We start from the raw sequence: 7220 nt of genomic DNA, 5'->3' as shown, positions 1-7220 counted from the left end.
CACTCCAGCCTGGACTACACCGTCTCAATAAAACAAAACAAAACAAAAAACAAAAAAAAACTCATCTATCAAGAGGAACTTAACCTAGGGAGGTAGGGTAGGGGGTTGATCAGGAGGGATAGTTCAGAAAAATCTTTATTTTGGGCCTTTTCTAGACTATTGGGGAAAGAAGGGAATACAGTGCATGGTTATAAAATTTCAGAATCAAGTCAAGTTGATGACTTGAGAGTCCCAGTTGATGATGAAGACCATGAGATATTGGTATTGGGTACTTAAAAGAATGCCAAATTGGAAAGAATTATGGGCTTTGTCAGAGTTTCTTCTCTTTCTAGGCATGTAGAAGAGCCTATTTACATCATTAAGTTGCAAGTTTTGTGTATATACACATGCAGATATGCATACATAGTATATCATAAGGCAGCATAGCTGACTGTAGACCTTAAGGTATGTTTCTTTGTCCTTTCTATCAGTTCACAAATTCTAAGTCGGCAAGAAGTTCTGCCTTAGACCTTGGATTTTCAGTTTTCTGCTGTTTGGTCTGTATGTTTTACATTTTTAGCCCTTTGAAAAAAAGGTCATCCTTTTCCCAGGGTTCTTCTGCTCACTGGGTCAGAAGCATCCGATTTCCTGTCATCAGTTGCAGTTCAGCCATGTTAATACTAAAAGTATAAGAATATCATAATCCCAGAGTGATATAAAGACCTTTCCAAGGAAGATGAGATACCCGGAGGTTGTGAAGAAGTCTGAAGGATCTGACCACGTTCAAATGAAAAGCTTCAGTTCAGCAAAACACCAGAAACAAATTCAAAAGATAAAATACACTCTGGAGAAGCCCATTCTCTCAACATATCTGACAGTTCACAAAGAGCAACTGTAGTCCAACTTAAAACATGGTAGGAAAATGTGCAACGTGCACAGAGGCAATATATAAGAAGAAATAAGAATGCCCAGTTAACCAGCAAAAGCCTGCTCATTCCTAATGAGGGAAGATAAAAGCTTAGTAAAGATTAAAATTTATTGAAGATAAAAATGGACACTTCTGGCCATATGTAAAAGCATTGTTGATAAGAGAGTGGGGTAATTGACTTGCTCTTGGGAAATAATAGGCATTCAAACCACCTCTAATAAGTGAATCCACTGCAGGTATCCACTAGGAATAGTAAACAACTGCCAATGCCCAAGTTTGTGGTCCAGAACTTGAGCAGCGATCTAACAAAGTAGAGGCTCCCCCTGTGTCATGGGCCTCACCTCTTAAGCAAAGAAGAATGCCTCATTTTGGTAACTCACCCAAATGACAGAACCTTTTTTTTGATAATCTTATAGCATTTACTTGGTTAAGTCTGAGGCAGAATTTTTTTCTCCTTTGTATCTTTGTTTTTTGCTTTTTGTTTTTTTTAATCCTTAAAGTTTATTACCAAACTACATCTTGATGTTTCTTCAGGATGTGAACAGGCCTTTCTATTCTCAATTAAGTGTTTCTTTCCTTTAATTCAGCAATCTCCTAATCATGTATTTTAATTTCTTTTTCTGTCATCCCTCCCCACGCCATAAGCTACCAGTCCCTGTACATGTTGGAGCTCTCCTTATTGTGCCAAAAATCTCTAATGTCATGTCTTTAGTCATTATTTTGTGTCAGAAATTTTTGTTCTTCCAGGGTCATCTGGCAATGGCTAGAGACATGCTATTGGCACCTATAGAAATGCTAGTGACTTCTAATGGGTAGAGGCTAAAGGTGCTGCTAAACATCCTACAATGCCCAGGACAGCCACTGCCACAACAAAGAATTATCCAGTCCACAATGCCCATAGTGCTGAGGAGAAACCCTGTCCTAGGGTCAAGGTTGGATGCTGACAAGACTAATTTCAAGTGATTTCAAATGATTGTGGGGAAAATACCCAGAAGTTGACAGGAGCAATATGTAGATATTTCCTCCTGTAAATTATATTTCCCTAATGCTAATGCTAGAGCATTTGGAAGCATGTGTATAAATATTTGAAGCACAAAACCAGAGAGAGGCCCTTATGTATTTAGCTTCTAGTTTTAAATAATAGATACCACAATAAACCTTGATTAAACCTTGATTATCTGACATGCTCTGGGTTTGTGCTTTTTGTGTGGGTTACATTTTCTAGTTAATGAATGTTTAACCACAAAATGTTTTTGTTTCAAGTTTTGCTTTGCAAAAATATAGCATTTCTAACTGAGGTGCTTGTAATGTTCCTCGATTGTGAAGTAAGCTGAAAACCCTGAAATTCTATATAAATAAAGGAGGAGTTATTATGGTTATGAACACAAATTCTTCCAGGTATGAGATTGGACTAAAATGGTAACCAAACACAATGTTAGAATTTCTGAAAATGATTTTAAAAGTAAAAGTCAACATCTAGCAATTAATAAACATCTATCTAAGATTTTATTTAGCACTTTAGTCACATATACAACACTCTTACCAAGATGAAGAAACTCCATGAGACTAATGAACTGATCTGTATTCACTTTATATCTTTTTTCATAAATACACATATTTGAGTAGTTCCTGTTCTAATTGTTTGCAAATTCATTTGCATGATTTCCTTCAATATTTCATAGAACCTACAAAATTAATTACTTGATCTCTGTAAGAATAAGCACCCTGTCTCCTCCCTTTCTGTATTAAGGCTAATTTAAAGGGAGGAAAGCAATTTAATAGAATCTCATTGTTTACTCACATTACACGTGCATAATGAGATCTCAGTAGGAAAGGATGCTGAATGCTACCTTTGAGACTCAATTAGTACCTTGGGGCAAAAATATGATAGTCTAACCATGTAGTCATTAAGACTTCCCAGATGATAGCCTTTGAATGGTCAGACCTGTAGTTTCTAGAGCTCCTCTCAATTCTTCTAAAATGCTAAAAAGCAGGTTCAGAAGATGGTGGGCAAAGACTACAGGAGCCAGAAATCTCCATCATCATCACTGTACTGGTCTGTCGAGGTGGCATCATTTCCAAAACTCACTGATACCCTACGTTTGATACAATGATGTAATAAGCTAAAACAGAACAAGAAAAATTATTCTCTCATACATTTTCCTTTTTTGGAGCCATTTCTTGACATTTCCCCTATATCCTCTCCATAAAGAGTTGAAATAAAACAGTATGACGAATCCTGAAAACTGATACGGAGGTTGTTTGTCTGAAGAAAAGTTTGGATGCCATTTTCTTTTTTCAGTTTCGTTCTTTTCCTCAGGTGTTCTTTACATTAACCAGAACCTATCTTAAGTATATTATGCGCATTCATTCAGATTTTTTTTTAACAATGACCATCTTCATTTGTAAGGGCAGTTGATTTAGAGGTTACTCAATCCGTTGTGTCTTTGGATGTTGCAGCACTATTTATTAAAAGTTAGTTGGACAACATCATTTTGCTTACATGTACTCATGTTCCAAAGAGAATTTAATTTTGCTTACAAAGATACCATATCAAAATGATGTTGTGTTCATTTTTATCACTGCCTGAAATCTTGAGGGCAATCAAAATAGCAGGTAACACAAAGACTCTATTGGTCATTATTGCACACTTTTTGCAGTTGAGGACACTGTAGTCACCAAGTAACTTATTCAGTGTCTGCTGTGCCCTTGTACAGAGTCTGCCGTGCCCTTGGCACTGAGTTGGATACTGTAAAAACATTACCTGATGAATTTTATCTCCAGAAACATTTCCCCTTTTCAGAACTCAGCTATTTAGGAAATTTCTCCAACTAAAAATAGTCAAGAGACATGAATCTTTGATCAAACCTTTCATCATTCCAAATAATGGAATTGTTCCTCTGGCCCTGACTGGAGACCTATTTACTCATACTTTGCCCATGTGTTTAACAATCTTGATTTTCTGATTTCCCAGTTCATGATGCTTTAGGAACAGTGAGTTGGAAGATGATAGAAAGTTCCCATTAGAGGCTGGGCATGGAGGCTCACACTTGTAATTTCAGAACTTTGGAAGGCTTAGGAAGGTGGATCACTTGGGCTTAGGAGTTTGAGACCAGCCTGGCCAACATGGTGAAACCCCATTTCTACTAAAAATACAAAATTAGCCCGGCATGGTGGCATGCACCTGTAATATTAGCTGTTCAGGAGGCTGAGGCAGGACAATCACTTGAATACAAGAGGCAGAGGTTGCAGTAAGCTGAGATTGCATCAGAGTGAAGATTCCCGTTGGAGGCACAGTAATGGCTGAAAGCCTCAGCAATACGAGGAGAAATTTGAAAAACAGATAAAAGACAATATGCTTCAGACTATGAGGGCATTAAGTACAAGGGTACCAATAATAAGGCACAGTGCAATAATGGATGGTGAAAACGTGCTTAACATACTGTGTTTAAGAAGACAGAGATGTATAAGATACACCATAGATGTGCTTCTTGCCAAAATATTTACTATTTTAAAAATGCTTGGGCTTAAGAAAGAAAACCATCAGTTATCTGGAAGACTCAGCCACTCTGGTGGATTTATTTTTCTGTATAGCAGACATTTTAGCATTGTTGATGAAGCACAGTTAACAGTAAACATCAAGTGGCAGGATGTCATTAAATGCTGGGTTGTCTGCCATCTCTTTCCATAGGTTCTAAGAAAAAGTAAGTGATTGAAAGCTCTAATAGTGAAAGAAGGTTTACAAGTCTGTGCTAGGTCTTGAAGCTAAACTAGAATTTGAATAAGTAGTGGGGTTTCACACTGATTAAATATGAAGTCATTTTTTTTTGTCTCTTTATTCTCATCTTATCTCTGGATAGTAGTCCAAGAAAATGGACCACTTGAGAGTAGAGATTCTGAAAAAGCCCAAAACAAAGTCTTCCATCTTCACTGTTTCCTCTGCCTTCTTCCACCTCTCTTCCTCCGACCATCCTGAGTCAAGTTATTCTGCTCCAGTGTGACATGAAGAGTAGAATAAGGTAGTAGAATCCATGTCTTAGGTTTAAATTCTGGAGCTTACCAACTGGTACCCTTGAACAAGATGTTGAGCCTGTGTTCCTGCAGATGACACCAGCACTCACAAATTATGATCCCACTGATCATGAATCATTAGGACAATGCTGGTGATGAGTATTTTCCACAACAAAAAATCCTATAAGAAACATTTTAAATGTTAATTTTCCATTGAGTGATGAGATTCTTCAGGATTCTTCTTTTCTCTCTCTACACACCTGGGACCTCAGTGGCCCGATTATGGGAACAAACTGCCCTTTGGGACTTTAAATTACTCAGCAGCAATACCAATGCTGTGATTATTATTGCATGTAGTTTAAATATCTGCATGAAGAATAGACAGGTGTAAACACCTCTTTTTCTTTCCAGTATTTGCTATAGGAAAGTATGTAAAAAATGACTATTTGGCTGATCAAGTGAAACATACTACGAAATTATAAATGTGTAGATGGCAAGAATGAAAGAGGGAATAGTTATGACTCCAAGTCAGTCTGTCTGGAGGTTTGGGGAGATATAGTGATTGATGAATGCCTGTTCAAGTCATCATGGTCTGTTAGGTTCAAATCTACAGGCTGGAAATTCTTATTAATCAAATGAGGTGGGGCAGAGTGGCCACTCATACAAGATGAGCTTATTCGTATCCAAACCAGCCTGGCTATCCCTGCATTTACCAGGAGTAAGGCCTGCCGTGTCTCACTCAGACTTGTACTCTGCTTAGGTTTTCCTCCTAATAAGAAATAACTCATTGTTGTACTTCATTTGAGAGTGAATCCTACTTTGTCTCCCCAGGGAAATCTGCAAATGCCCAGGGCTCATCTTGTCCTCTCTCATCACCATCCAGCCTCATCCCCTTGAACCCCTCCTCCCATTGGAGCCAGAATGATCTATTTACAATGCAAATCTAACCACTACTTCTGTTATTCTCTAAGTCTTCCAGAACAAATTCCAAATTTCCTAGCATGGACTACAAAACCCTCTGTGACTGGTTCCCTGCTCTGCGACATAGCCTTCTGCCAATCACCAACTACAAATTTATGGTCTACCAATGCCAGAGTACTTACCATTCATGAGGCCCTCCCCCTCTTACCAAGACACTGTTTACACCTCCATGCCTTTGTGCTGTTCTTTTTATTAGAGCTTCCTTCTGTACTCTTTTCCATGAAATCTTTTCTTCAAGATTTAACACACACATTTTTTTTCTGACAAACCTTTCTTTGTAACTTCAGAGTGGGAACTGAGGGAGTTTGTGCTTTTTGCTCACATCAATCTTTGTGCATAGCTCTCTGCTTATCATAGTACATTGAAATGATCTGATTATGTGTTCTTTTCCCATTAAAAATGTGTGCTTTACAAAGACAAGGACTGTATTTTGTTTATCTCCAAGCACTTAGCATCAGACTTGGCAGCCTACTCAGAAAGTGTGTGTCAAACTGAACCATTGTGTTTCTAGAACCTTCTGACCATGTGATCCATTCATTGGTTCATGAGCGGAGGTCTACTTTGATTACCAGACAAAGGGGAGAACTGGAATACTTACCAAGCCAATAGAGATTAGCTGGTGGTTGTCTACATATTCAACTGAATCAAAATCTCTATGTTTCAAAAGTCATTTTAACATCTCCTGTGTTGCTAGCATCATAATAGGCATTACAAGCATCCACTAATGACCAGGCAGACCACCTGTCCTCAAAAGATTTGTTCTCTAGAGAAATAAAGCTAAATCTAGGTGCTGCAAGAAAAGTCACAGCCTTGGGATTTCAGTGAGAAGACAGACCAAATGCTCTTGAAGTAGTCAGAAAAGATGATAGGGTAAGAGATACTCCAAATGTCATTGGAAAATGGCTAAGACTTTGAAAAATAGAGATAGGGAAGAGGTAAACAGGAAGTGGGAGATGATGCTTTCTAGCCAAAGGAATATCACAGGAAAAGACATAGAAAAACCCTGAGTATAGTTAGGTAACATGAGCACTCCTGATAGTTCACAATCTCACTCCAATGTGACTCATCTTCCATCCATTACCCGCACCTCCAGCCTCCAGCCACCTTAACTCCTTTCTCTAGCCTAATGGTTCACAATAGAGTGATCAACAGAACTATTGCTGGGCCCCATGCCCAGATTTCAGATTCAGTAGTTTAAGTAATGCTGTGATCTGGGCCACTTTTGAGAACTGCTGCAAAACTTCCCTTTTAACACCATCACGGCAAATACCTGAAGGCATTCTCCGCACTCCCACCCCAGACACTGTAGCAGATGAATTTC

Source organism: Chlorocebus sabaeus, chromosome 5 (genome assembly GCF_047675955.1).
Source record: "Chlorocebus sabaeus isolate Y175 chromosome 5, mChlSab1.0.hap1, whole genome shotgun sequence".
NCBI lineage: Eukaryota > Metazoa > Chordata > Mammalia > Primates > Cercopithecidae > Chlorocebus > Chlorocebus sabaeus.
Note: the sequence above shows the minus strand (reverse complement) of the source record.